This window comes from Pecten maximus, chromosome 15 (assembly GCF_902652985.1).
Source record: "Pecten maximus chromosome 15, xPecMax1.1, whole genome shotgun sequence".
Lineage (NCBI taxonomy): Eukaryota > Metazoa > Mollusca > Bivalvia > Pectinida > Pectinidae > Pecten > Pecten maximus.
The window spans coordinates 27713696-27729334 of NC_047029.1; the positions used below are offsets into that span (position 1 = coordinate 27713696).

Below are 15639 nucleotides of genomic sequence, written 5' to 3' on the forward strand. Positions count from 1 at the left end.
TCACCCTAAGTGGATGAATAAAAAAATATTGATCTCTGTCATGGAAATGAAACAAATACAAAAATGTATAACTGTATATCAAACATTACACAGGATACACAGCGTAAGTATCTATATACACCTTACATGTGTTGGACAAACTTTAATAATAGTTTGACTACCGTGACAATAAAATATGAAGTGAAATGCATGAATTTTAATAAAGGCATCATCATACACATGTCAAAAAGTGTTCTCACTTCCGAATCCCATACAGTAGAAGTCTGAACTCAAAATCATATTTATATATATATATACTTAAAATGTTATCTCAAACCTCTATAAACCAAGAGACTAATTTGAAAAGATCCTATCAAAATTATATGAAAAAGCCATTTTCTTGTTACCTATTCCATGGTGTCAGAATCTTCCTAGCAGATAAGCATTTAAGATGTAATCCAAGACCACCAAACACCACACAGGAATGAGGAACTGTGTTTTATCATCACTCTGTGCCAAGTGTGAGCTCCAAGGCAGAATCTGTGTGACTTAAGTGTAGGGTGTATGTACATTTTCCATCCATCACTTGAAGTGGTGGTATAAGGAGTATATTGGTATATAAACTCAGCTATCCATGGATTAAGACTAACACAATCAAAAGTTTGGTAGAACAATTTCTTCCCACTTTCTTGGTGGTGGTAAAGACTTCATATGATATTAATGTTTACACCGGAAATTTAAGCACCTGTTCCAATCAAGACTTTGTTATGATTTCTCAAACACTTTTATGATACGGGGAGGTCCATGAATTAAACCTTTGTTATTAAGGTTTTAGACAAAATCTAAATAATAATGAAACAAAAATCTGATCAAACTTTTCATAGAAGTTAAAAGTTTATAATGAGGAAAATGTTGTACAGCAAAATGAGTGCATCAAGGGGTGAACAATTTAGATTCTTCCCAACAGTTAAAGACAACCGTGACTATACAAAATCATACCACAAACGTACCACAAAAACACAAAATTGACAAAGGAGCTTGAGACTGCAAAGGTCATGGTGCATCGATCCATGTTACCTTCCAAGCAGACAACAAAAGACTACCTGAGATGTTGACTTACGGAGAAAATAATTTAAACCAAACTTGCCTAATATTGAGACAGCAAATGACATCTAGACCCCAAGGTGTAGTGAATATTGCACTTGTCTTTCACCTATGAGACCAGTAATGGTTTGATAACCTGATCAGATACGAAAAGGTACAAGGCCATGTATCGACCCCATGACTCTGTTTTCCTCCCACAGTAAGACCCCCACCCCACTTCCAATCCTTCCAGCAAACATGAGCGATAAGTTTTACCTTGTTTCATAACAGTCGAACGTTTCACATTTTTTCAAACCTGGCGATGCTTTTAGAAATAAAGGCAGACGCCATAACATAGCAAGCCTTAAAATGGGGCAACGGATGACAACAACGTCAGACAATGACAACCATGGGATGTCTTGGACAATTAATATGATATTATTAGTCATTATTAAGGCGTATCAATGTCACCTAAATAGTACATAAATCAGATATTAGAAACAGTTACATAAATATGATACTGACCTTAATTCTTATACCAATTGGATTGTTGTTGATCAGTCATATTCCACAGAAAATATCATCCAGCACATTTTAAGAAATGGTTACCTGAAATGCTTTGCTAGGGTTTATATCATATTCCAGTATATGACAACCTGCAGATTATCAGAACCAAACTGACTTGCCTAATACTGTATATTAAACATGTGTTGTGGTACCACTGGTATTGTAGTAACGGTACAGGATCTGTCCAGGGTAAACTTGTGTCAAACATTACCTAAACAACCCGTCACAAACAGATCTATAATGATATAAAGGTACCCGCCACTGACCCGGGTCCAGACCACCCGGTAGTGCTATGTCCCTTCACCGTTATACCCACCAGCACCCTATAGGTACACAGCGGCTTCTCTCGGCGACACACAAAGGTATTATGCTTATCTACACCAACGATCTTAATCAGCAGGTATATATTTGTACACTGACACAACATTAATCTCCGATTGTTTGACTATTAGGTGGAGCGGTTCTCTAAGTCATAAGTACTGTTACAGGACAGCATTAATTCTGAAAGAAGATTAGGAATAGCTGTTTTCTGTACTGAACTTATAAAATGTTAGTTTAGGAATAGCTGTTTTCTGTACTGAACTTATAAAATATGCAATCACTTTGTTAGTATAAACTTTATGAACTCAAGAACTTAATATTTACTTTCAATCATTTCGCTGTATGACACAACCATACCCTTGTATACAATTAACTGAATCTTAAGAAGGCATTTATTTAATGAGTTCACCTCCCTTGCATGTAAAGAAGTTTGATTTGTTTGTTCAACAACAGCTGTGATCAATTAGGGCCGTGATGATTCATTTACTACCTTACTATGAACAAATACATGAAATATGTGGGTGGCGATTCAAAATCAGTAGGGGCCGCGGTGGCCGAGTGGTTAAGGTGTCCCGACAATTTATCACTAGCCCTCCAACTCTGGGTTGCGAGTTCGAAACCTACGTGGGGCAGTTAATGCCAGGTACGTATACTGACCGTAGGCCGTTGCTGCCATTTACGATGAATGGCAGCATAAATAACAGATTTGAAATCAGTATATGGTAGTTTGATATTTGTTTGTTGGAGATTTAAAGCATTTTTTGCTTCCTGGTCAACAACTTTGTTGCCTTTAATTCTGACATTGGCTCTTAATCCAAAGTAAAGCCATGTTGCAATTCTTTTACAATATGAGATATTTGAAAAATAAAGATTTTGTATGAGTGTTCTTTACTGTTTAGGATCTCATAACTCAGCTAAACGTTGAAGGACAGACATAGTGAATCAGAAGAAATGATTGCCTTTTTAATGTGGTATTCATCAATATGGTAGAGGGCCAAACTGATGGCACATGCGTTGGCAGAAAAGATGAAGGTTCCAGTTGGAAGTTGAACTGAAGTGCAAGAATTAGCAATACAGCAGGCTGCAGCCACATGTACAAAAGTCCTATCTCAACTGTACCTGGAATATTTGAGGAGAAAAATGAAAACTCTCGTTCATTGTGATAATTATATATTACAGTCAGTCATTGAGAATATCTACCTGTCCATATTATAAGTAGAACTTATTGAATTCCCAATCTATTTAAATTTGACAACCTTTATTAAAAATTCAGTTGACTTTCCACATCCCACAGCATTGAGAAATGTGAACAATGATCATTAAGTGATAAAGAAGACAAATATTACATTTCATTTTTGTTTGTCCATTTTACAATGGGAACATTATAATTACATTGATAGATATTATAATCAAGTTAGTCAAATTACTTGCATTAAAAATAAGAAGGAATTGAATAATCTTTGTAAATTTCTCATTGTTACTACTTCTAAGCTTATAAGAAAAAATGTCTGATTTGTCCATCCTGATATACAAGCTGTAATTTGCCTGAATCACATATTCAATTGTTTATGTTGATTATAGCCAAAGCCTAAAGGCCAATAAAACTATTAACTTTTTTTAAAGGGACCTGTGATGGGTGAATGTAGGATTATACTAACATTGTGATTTTTATGAATATAAGCCCCAGGAACCAATACATACATAATCTCTAATTCAAATTCAGCTATTGGGTGGGATTGACTGCAACAGATAGAGGTATATATATGCTTATAATGACAGGCGGTGGGGTTATTGTCGGATAAATACTGTAAATATAAAGTGACATACCCTTTATAACTGGAATGGACCAGGGAAGGGAAGTTTACACTCGCCCAATACAATCAACCCTAAAATTTTACACTTGCCCAATACTTAAGCTTTTTAATTGACTCAAAGTAAGGGGTGGGCTAATTGTCAAATACTGTAATGTAAAGTGAAATACCCTTTATAACTGGAATGGACCAGGGAAGGGAAGTTTACACTCGCCCAATACATAAGCTTTTTAATTGACTCAAAGTTAGGGGTGGGCTAATGTAATGTAAAGTGATATACCCTAACTATATAACTGGAATGGGCCAAGAAAAGTTAATTCACTAGCTTTTATTGACTCAAAGTAAGGGGTGGGCTTATTGCTGAGCAATGAAATAGCTCTTGATATCATTTTTACTGAACTGCAGTATAAATGGTTGGGCTTATTGCTGAATAAATACGGTACGGCTCTACAAATAAGCAAGAATTATATACATGCTCTTAGCGTACTGGAAGATGTTGGGTTTAATTGGTGGTGCAGGTGATATTTTCCTGCTCTGAGCAGAAAATCCTAATTTGTAAATTAGTATATAACGGCCTATGCTAATTAGAGACTGGTTGCTATGTGATAATGTATCCTGAAGTAAATGCAGACTTCTTAGGCTAGATGCAATTTTTTGCCTTAAAAGATATGAAATCAATGTCCCAAGTTTTGTGAAAAGAAAACGTTTCAACATACCAGGAAATTCTTTACCTATAGTTATCATTGTGCTAAAAACAATATCAAAGGTGCAGTTTAACTGTGATCAACAGATCTCTTTAAAAAAGAACCTTCAATTGATAGACGAGAAAATTAGTTATTTGGGAAGAAAACTTTCAGAGGTAAACCACAGCGGGAATTTGTATTAGATCTATTAAATATGAAATAATTTCTATTGCTTCCGAAAAAGCCCTGAGGTGTTTTTACATTGTTCCGAGCTCTGATACGAGAATATAAGGATGGATGGATACTAAGTACTGGTTGGCGTCAGATTGCCTTATCATAGTCTATAACATACAGTCTATTATTTATATTGTCATCAACTCCAGATTGGCCGCAACAAAAACATTTAATGTATTAAAAGTATGAGATAATGTCTGTATCCCAGCCGTCTCCTGCCCATCAATACCCATTGTGTCTATAAGGTCTGGGCAACATCTTGATAAATAGTTCTTGAAACACCTTCTTAATCCAAATTCATTGGAATAGCCTCCGTTAGAACAGAGGAGTGGAGAAAACTAAGTTATTACATAACTGGCTTTGTGCTTCCATGAAATATTAGCCTATACATCATAATATATGTAACAAAGTGATCTAGTGAGGTCTTCCGATTGGCTCTGTAGTGAAAACTCAAGTAATATATATATCTCGGTCAAAATTTACATGTCTAAGATAGAAAAAGCAGGTTTTTGCTTCATTTAAATTAACTTTTAATTGAATTTGAATCTTGCATATCTATCCATGTATAATGTCAGTATTTGAAGTCTCAGGACATGGAAAATAATCAAATTAGTTTAATAATTTTATATATTTATAAAATTTACACTCATATATGATTTTGCTGTAAACGTAGAGATATATAGCTAAACTATACACACAAGTCTGTAGCAATATCAGATTAAGGGGGAAAAGCTAGGATAAGGAAATATATCTCTATAGAAAAGTATGGCAAGGAATCTATTTGCGATTTGCCACAAAGCATAATTCCTGCAGGAATACTAGATCTCATACATAAATTCATAACTAGGGCACACTGTTGGAAAAATAATTAATTAAACTGACTACAGTAATAGAATTATGTTAATTAGTGAGAGGAACCTGTTATGGATCACACTATCAAATTTCGTTCCATTAAGCCTCTAACTACATATTAAATAGTCTTATTGCCGTATTTTTTCATGACTAAAAACCTAATTAATACATCGTGGTCCAATCTGATACTGCTAATTAATTTGATTGGTCAATAAAAAGGATGCTGATGAGTAAATCATACAAAGGGAGGTAACCTTAGGTCATAATTCTATTGATTTATTTGACTCGCAGAAAATGAAATATGCATCAAATGATATGTGAAAAGTATTGATTAACTAGGAGTTAAACACACAGCTGTTGTTTTAACAACCTAAGTGGACGCAATAACCTGTATATATCATCTGTAGAGATCGAGTATTATTCAGACTAATTAAATAGAATTATTATTCATATTTTACATCAATAAACAGCACAATATATTGGGTTCCTCGATCATCCAAGTCACATCTGTTGATTTTTGTGTGGTGAATCAGTATCATGTGTTCGTAGATTATTTTCAATTCATGAATGCCCCTGCTGCCACTTGGCATCCTGAAACTCAGTTTAGTGAGGATCGCATCGTTAGTTCCTGAGATAGTTAGTTACTTTGCATCATGACGGGATGGGATGGGACAGGACGGACATCATGGGTAACACTTTATGCCCCAGGAGTCCCCCCCCCCCCTCCCCATATTTCATTGCAGGAGCATTAAAAGACAAACACAAGCTCTATACATGTGCCTTCTGGTCTGAAATTATTTCCCTTCAACAAGATTTAAAACCTCAAAATACAGGTGTGTCTTTGGTTGTTTGTGTTTACTGCATTAAAAGTTTTGGCTCAATTTATTTCAGAAATATATGAAAACAGCATTAATTCTCCAATTCGCTGCAATACACCAATAGTATTACCCAGTAAAACAGACAGCTCCTCCTATAAAATTTAATTATGACTGATTCACCTGAGAGCACACATACTCTTACACTTACTGATTATTCTGATGTTTAAAACCTATCAAATAGACGTACTTAGCTGAGCACTGATAGCCTTTTAACTTCTGTATTTTTTAGGTTTCGTTATGCATATCATTCTCATAAATCTTTAGATCCATTTTTTTCCTAAAGCACCACTTTGAAGTTTGAGTTTGTAAATTTTATTCAATTATTCATGTCAAGGATCAAAGTCTTTAAAATACGGAGATTCTTTATTTGTTCCTTAATTCAATCTCTTTTGTTGTGTTATAAAATTAATGTTGATATCATGCACTGTAAAATACTGTATATCATTTTCTAACACTACATGTAGTTTGGAACAAAAATTTTGGAGCTTCAATGGACATGTTCAAGTATGTGGAGATAGGCAAAACTATGAAAATAAAGTGGGGACTTGATCCAGGGTTAAATTTAAGACATGACCAAGAAGACTTATAATTGCAGGACAATAAAATAGAATTTATAAGCATTTTCTCAGAATTGCAACATCAGGTAGACATATTACCAGGCATGGGCTTATTGCCAGATAGATACAGCTAGTACATATACTAGATCATACAGATAAGGATTGTGACCCCAAATCATGTCCTGTCCAATTACCTCTGTATAAGATACTGGAAAATGAATGGTGTACTGGGCATTGGTAAGAAATGAAGGAATATCGATACCAGTCCAGTATACTAGTAAACTACATCAGGTGAAACCTTGTTCTAGGTTCTTTAATGATCAATGTCAGAGTGTATATAAGCTTAAGGGTATATGCTACCAAATTACTGTTTCTGAAGATCGAGTCCAACTATAAGAAAACTTTTTAAAATGTAATTTGAATATATCTGCAATGTATCAATAATACTTAATGACTTGTGTATTTCTTATAGGTCATCAAATGTATATTTATTACCAGGTCTTAAGTAAATACTTAGGAAAGGAAGTTTACACATACTTTGGTGTGGAACTCTCCATATCACAGTTAAGTTTCAGTGTCCATAAGGAAATACCATCACATTAACCTAGCTTGCCTCCTAAGTCTCAATGTCAGTGAAAGATCGGCACCATTCCAATTATGGAATTGAAGGAGAAACCATCAGAATACTAATTAATTATGTCCCTAACACTTTAAGTCTCCATGTCCATGAGATCAACACCAATCCAATTGTGGAATTAAAGGAGACACCACTACAGTACTAATTAATTAGCATACCTCCTTAAGTCTCAGTATTAGTAAGGCAACACCAATCCAATTGTGGAATTAAAGGAGACACCATCACAGTAAGGTAGCATACCTCCTTATCTCTACGTTACAGCCAAGAGATACAATCACAATCACAGTAAGGTAGTATACCTCCTTAAGTCTCTATGCTATATAGCAAAGAGATACAATCACAGTAAGGTAGCATACCTCCTTAAGTCACCATGTTACAGCAAAGAGATACAATCACAGTCATGTAGCATAGCTCCTTAAGTCACCATGTTACAGCAAAGATATACAATCACAGCAAGGTAGCATACCTCCGTAAGTCTCTATGTTACAGCAAAGAGATACAATCATAGTCATGTAGCATAGCTCCTTAAGTCTCTATGATACAGCAAAGAGATACAATCACAGTAAGGTAGCATACCTCCTTAAGTCTCTATGTTACAGCAAAGAGATACAATCACAGTAAGGTAGCATACCTCCTTAAGTCTCTATGTTACAGCAAAGAGATACAATCACAGTAAGGTAGCATACCTCCTTAAGTCTCTATGTTACAGCAAAGAGATACAATCACAGTAAGGTAGCATACCCTCCTTAAGTCACCATGTTACAGCAAAGAGATACAATCACAGTCATGTAGCATAACTCCTTAAGTCACCATGTTACAGCAAAGAGATACAATCACAGTAAGGTAGCATACCTCCTTAAGTCTCTATGTTACAGCAAAGAGATACGGTCACTAGTAAGGTAGCACACCTCCTGATGTCTCCATTACAATAAGGTAATTTTTTTGGAATGCATATTCTAAATAATATATTCTTACCTTAGATAGACCCAATATGTTGCTGCTAAATTAATTTGTAGTCGAAGATTTCCTAGAGGAAGAAAAAAATAATATGAAAATAATATGTCTCAACAATTATTAATATTTTTTTTCTAGTTTTTGGGTGGTCTTATGTAGAGAATGTATAAGTATTTTAACAGAAAACTTCACCCCACAACAGGTTGTGAATTTTTAAACAAATTTTAATAGGGCTATCATGAAATATAGACAAGCTGAATGGTGTGATATTGATGAGCTATAGTCTGTTCCATAACACCATTATTTTCACAACAGCTGGGGGATTATATCATGTTTATAATGCAATATCCGTCTCTCTCTTATGTGACTCATATCTTGATTACAATATCAAAATTTTGTAATAAATCTGATGTATAATATATAATATTTACATTTGGATGGCAAAGCCATGATATAAACAAACTAAACAAATTTGCAGTCTATGAGAGTATAACTGACACCCAAAGCGTGACACCATTCTATGCATAACTGACACCCAAATCGTGCATTCAGGTGTTATTCATACGCGACCGGATGTACGGACGGGATCCCCCGGAACTACTTGCAACCAATGTAAACAAATGGCATCTTATCATTGCTCATCATGCTATCGGATAGAGTACGAGATCAGAAAACAAATCTTAAAATGTAAAACGAAAATAAAGGTAAGAATGGTTAACAATCACGAAAAGGGAAATAAAACAAGATTTAATAAACACATATGTTGACAGCTATATGTCCCGGGGCCAGAGTGGAAAATCATTACACACACCACATTGTTTGCGCGCCACCGCCATCCAGTGTTTGAATGACAAAAATTTTGAAACCCGACACATCATGTTTATGTCAAATCATAAGAACGAGGCTTCTCTCCGGTCGTACAATAGAAAGCATCAAGTGGTGCATTATCGTGTCTAACGCATCCTAAACTTGAAACAGCCATGGTACCCGTCACAAGCAACGTTGTCGCTGAAGCTCGTCTAACTCCCTCGGCCACTGTCACTTCTCTCATTGGTCGTATCCCTGACACCGGTGCTGTTGTAGCTACTATAAACTGTAATCAGGTTTCCATGCAATCAAAGAACATGTTTACATCTGGTTTTTTGGCGAATTCCACTTTCTCCCACTGCACATTCAACTTTCATAGCTAAACTCTGTCAATGCTGTCAGCCGTTGCGTGCGCGTGGTGACGGGTGAAATTTCCATCCGTATAATTGTTCCGGATGGTAAATTAAAAAAAAAAATCCGAAATCATTAACAAACTGAATAATTCATCCGTATATTCTGAAATACTGACTACCAATATTATTGATATTGTTATTAAAATATCTGATGATGTTTTCAGTATTTTTTTAATTATTTCCACGCACTATTTTTTTTTTTTTTTTTTGCCAATCAGCACGTGAATCACAATAGGCTGTTCAATTTGTTGACCTCTGACAATGGAAACGTCGGTAAAAGTAAGATTTTAAATTATAATGAAAATTAAAGTTGAAATCGAAAAGAAACTAATATAGAAAACGTAAATATAAGCATTAAACTGTCTTTTTATGGATTATATGGTCTATATAGACCATATAATCCATAAAAAGACAGTTTAATGCTTAAATATATATAATAGAATACAGGCACATAGATAGAAATAAATAAAATTGCAACTCTAATTAAAATTGATAGAGCTAAGGAAAAGTATTAACAAAATGCAGATTTTGGTGGCCAATGAAAAAGAACAAAAAGAATAAGACCAGGTGTTCTAGAAGGGTAAGTTTTGTTGTAGTAGCTGGTGGTTACCACACTGAATTTCATAGGAGGCCAGTTACATAATACTATCCAGAGTAATAGCTTTTTCTGTTTCATCACCAACACCCACCAAGCAAACCAAGGTCATGTCATGTCGCAGAGAACCACTAAGCATATCGACAAGTATCAAATGTGTTGTATGAACTTTATATTGCACAAAGTAATAGAATACTCCCCAATCTGATGATGATGGCAACATAAAACTTTCCCATGGTGTTTTTAACCTCATTCACACATCAACATATAGACACGGCTACATGCAGGTAGACGTAGAGATCTATGTAGCAGTTCCAATGGTTGATTATAGTACATGTTTAACAGCTGATATCAAATTTATTTGTTTACATGTTTATCACCCCATGTCACAACCAGAGTAATTTTAGGCAGCCAGAATATCTTTGTAGTAGCTGGTGGCTACCTCAATGAATTGCATGTAGGAGGCTAGTTCAACTATGCTATCTAGAACAACTGCAGTAAAGTATCTTTGAAAAATAACATTTATTTATGTTAAAACAATTGTGAAACAAAGTTATTTGTATTACATTTCCACAGGACACGTACCACCATGACAGCACAATGACATATGATGTGTCCATAACCTCAGATACAAATAGGCCTGAACTCCAGGGATCAAACCACGGAAATTAGATCTGAATTCACCCCTTAGGTTGCATTGTCTGAAATTCCTACCTACTGACCATATAATTGTGGAATCTAATCAGGTTTTGGTATTCTGTGTAAATTAAGGTAAAAGCCATTTAGAATAACAAGAGGCCCATGGGCCTCAACGGTCACCTGAGTTTTGATAGATTTTAGCATATTTGGCCCCTGTGACCTTGAATGAAGGTCAAGTTCATCCATTTATACACACTTGGTAGCCCTTTATCTCAGCATGCTAAAGACCTAATATCTGGTCTCGGGCTTTTTGGTTATCAAGAAGAAGTCCTTTAAAAATTTTTAGTATATTGACCACTGTGACCTTGAATGAAGGTCAAGGTCATCCATTTGAACAATCTTTGATATTATGATGAAGGGGCATAAATTGTAACAAAGAAATATAATTGAAGTTGACATGGTGTCATTAACTTTTTACAGGTAAACACGCATTACCGAAAATATTAACGCCCAGAATCCAATTAATCAAAAATATAATTTCCCTACACAAAACGTTTTTCATTTCAATGTGGTTATTGATCAGTGTCAAATCTTCAAATACACAATTAAGTATTTCTGAAGTTACATAATAACAAAATAGAAAATAGAGTATTACACAGGATCGAATATCCTGAACAGGTACAGAATAGGCCATTGACTGAGACACAGATATGTTTTATGTTGTAAGGGAATGCTTTATCAATTTCCGCAAGAATGTGCCATGTCGCTTTCAATTTCAACTGTCTGACACTTTTATAGATTTCTTAAAACATAAATTCAAACATTTTGGCTCAAAGACCTCATGCACACAGATACTGTTAAAAGTTATTAAGAAATTTGAAACTGCCTATAATTCAACGTCAAGAATTCCATCAATTTAAGTACCATTTACCAGTATTAATTACCCGTCTACAAATAAAGCAGTTTATGTGAAACACGTATATACCAGTTTTAATCTTGGTGTTCAAAAATTAACAATTCCATTCATGTCCATATCATTTGCTAACTGTCATATCTTATTTTGGTAGAGGACTGATAAAATCTTGTATCTACTTGTTACACAGTTAGCAGGTAAACCTTTGTTACTGGGGAACACCAGACAATAGACAGAAAACAGTAAATTTAACAATGTCAGCACCTGACATCAAAATCTTGTAATCCATAACCAGCCTGGCAACTAAAATTCTACAGACCATTGAATCTGTCAGCTTTAATAGTTTTCAAAACTTTTACAAAAATATATATCTTGAATACAAAATAATTTTTTCTCCATATGACATGCATCATTCACAATCATACAAACATAAGCATATCCAATTTCTTAGATAAGCGAGCACATCGGATGTTTTTATCGTTACATTAACAGTGAGCCAGGCTACCCTGACACAGAGCTACTAAATCAAGTACAAAATCTACAGACAGTTTATGTTTCATTAAATAATTATGAAAAAAATGAACTTGACACCTGTCTCGTTCAGTGTACACGCACCTGTAATTTATACTGCGACAGGTGAGAAGTTTATCTGATAGAGATGAGAATGTATTGGACCCAGGTGTTCTGAGGGTATATGCAGTGATATATTAGAAGATCTGTACATCTTCAAGGTTTCTCTGTCAGTCTTTATGATACAAAAAACAATAAATTGAAACATCCACTGTCAATTAACACAAATCGGTTTGTTAAATAAATCTGTACTATTCACTAAAATGATTTCTTAAAATTTAAAACAATTCCTTATGCAGTGCTCCCTGGATCATTATAATTACTGCCACACTCAAGCTCGTGTAGTGTCAACTATAAACATCAACAGACCACCACCCTCAAGCTCACATACCACCAACTAAAATGTACATCGAAAGACTGCTACCCTTAGCTCTCATACGTCAACTTAACATCGTGAGACCCCCATCTTTGAGCTCAAATACAGCCAACTATACTTTGAAAGACCCAAACTCTCAAGCTTGCATACTGCCAACTAAACATCAAGAGAACCCCACCCTCAAGCTAATATTCCACCAACTAAACGTCAAGAGACCCCACCCTCAAGCTAATATTCCACCAACTAAACGTCAAGAGAACCCCACCCTCAAGCTAATATTCCACCAACTAAACGTCAAGAGAACCCACCCTCAAGCTAATATTCCACCAACTAAACGTCAAGAGAACCCCACCCTCAAGCTAATATTCCACCAACTAAACGTCAAGAGAACCCCACCCTCAAGCTAATATTCCACCAACTAAACGTCAAGAGAACTCCACCCTCAAACTAATATTCCACCAACTAAACGTCAAGAGACCCCACCCTCAAGCTAATATTCCACCAACTAAGCGTCAAGAGAACCCCACCCTCAAGCTAATATTCCACCAACTAAACGTCAAGAGAACCCCACCCTCAAGCTCCAATACCGCCAACTATCAAGGAGAGATTTATCCTCCTTATATTCTCTTGATAAATTTGTCACCCCCAAATATGCCCAGTCACCATCAGAATGGATTATCTCCCTTTAGAATTCCTTCCAAAAGTTTCCCATCCTCTCATACTGTCATTACTTCACCTCAAGAACATATTCTCTTCCAATAGAATTCCTATGATAAGATCATCCACCCTCACAAATCCTAATGTCCTTAATTACTATGGTAATTCCCGCAATGTTACTGCTATTTTTGTCATCTCGTTAAGATCATCGGCAGAAAACTCAATAGGGATTATAGAGACCAGACAATTTACTGATAAAGTGGGTAAGAATTACCCAAAGCATGGTTTATTAACCTAGTTCAAGGTTTTGCAAATATTAATTTCTAGAAACTTACGGGTAATTTATAGTTCACCACAAAATGATTGGATCGATGCTCCTTGCACTATGAATATACATATAGTTTCGGAATCAGTTAATTAGCTACAATTACAATACTTCCAGCTACAATTACAATAAATATTCTTCATTAATTAACTATATAATAAATAAGACTTAAGATATTCAAAATTATCACAAACCATAAGTTACATACCTGACAAACGTAGATTAGCCCAGAACTGTACTCACTGACTAGAGAACAGATCCAACCTGGTCTCGATATTCTATTACACCATATGGCATATGTTTTACTATTCAGACACAAGTCATAATGTAAATATTGATTATGAATGAAATACCAAGATCCCCTACAGTCATATCAAAGTGGGGGTGTGGTATATACCTGTCATATAATTACCACATACCTGTGTTATTAATTACTTCGTTAGTACACTTCTGTAATGAGATATAGGACAAATTTCTGCTACAATTAACTTTGATAACAAGCTGATCAACTGTGTCCCTGTCAGACCTGTTTACATGAACTATATGCTGAAGTTATGGTGTCATTCTGAACAATGTTTTCTGACTGTCACCTATTGTTTTTTATATAGACATTGACAAGTTTGTACTCAAATAACAAGCTACTACAATGAACCATTACCTACAGAATGGTTTGATTTTTAAACTGTAAATTAATAAATGTGAAACCTGTTATTTCAGTTTATTTAAATTTTTGTTTTTATTTTATCGAATAATTGTAACTTTGATATTTTCACTGAATTAATGTGACCAAACTTATAATTACTCCAGCAGTGATTGACTAATTGCAGGTTTGAAAATGTTATTATAGAGACTTCAGAATTAACAGTCAAGTTTGATGTCACTTGAACTGCTTTTGTAAAATTTATGAAATAAATTGAATTTAACTATCAAATCACCAATGACCTCTCAAATCACAAATAACACACATTGATGATTTCTATGGAATCCTTCAAACGCTACAGCCTTCCAATTATTTCCCAATATGTAATATTTATTGATAAATCTTTGTTATCAATAAGCAAGTGTGTTTTACATATATCTCTATACATGTACAATACAATCAGTTTATTGTTCTCGTCTGTTGATTAAACCTAGTCGAGTCACTGTGTTCTCGTCTGTTGATTAAACCTAGTCGAGTCACTGTGTTCTCGTCTGTTGATTAACCTAGTCGAGTCACTGTGTTCTCGTCTGTTGATTAACCTAGTCGAGTCACTGTGTTCTCGTCTGTTGATTAAACCTAGTCGAGTCACTGTGTTCTCGTCTGTTGATTAAACCTAGTCGAGTCACTGTTGATTAACCTAGTCGAGTCACTGTTGATTAAACCTAGTCGAGTCACTGCAGTTGTTGAGAAAATAACTCCAGTAGATCCACAGTTCGATCATTCTTAAAAACAAAAATCACTTTATTTTCACAATCTATTAAAAAAAAAAAAAAAAATAAATAAAAACAAATTTTTGATTTTTAATAATTCTGTCATGTGCACTGCTTGCAGCAAATCAAGTATTCAGTAAAAGGACCAAATTTTAAAATTCAAGCACTTCTTTGAAAATTCAAAATTTCAAGACTTTTTTTTAGCAGTAATCCAAAATTCAAGCACTTTCCAAGGTGTCTATCAACGTTAACCATGATATTTATCTTACCCTCATTGCAGTGATCTAACTCTGTGTATTGAGCAGGTTAACCGAAGCCTCCCTTTCACACTGCAGACCATTATAATTAGTCTTGTAATGCATCATGCATTATACATAG

General features: G+C 34.9%; 1 protein-coding gene across 4 annotated transcripts in view; it reads right to left on the reverse strand.

Annotated features, from left to right (window-relative positions):
* Positions 1–15639, reverse strand: part of LOC117344208 (transmembrane protein 198-like) — a 61557-nt gene that overhangs the window by 14292 nt on the left and 31626 nt on the right. For 3 of the 4 annotated variants that reach the window (XM_033906871.1, XM_033906870.1, XM_033906872.1), the window contains exon 2: positions 8578–8629. The gene's annotated coding sequence lies outside the window, so the exon portion shown is untranslated. Of the gene's footprint in view, positions 1–1587; positions 1705–8577; positions 8630–15639 lie in introns of those variants that run through there. The other variant, XM_033906873.1, reaches the window with a different exon arrangement.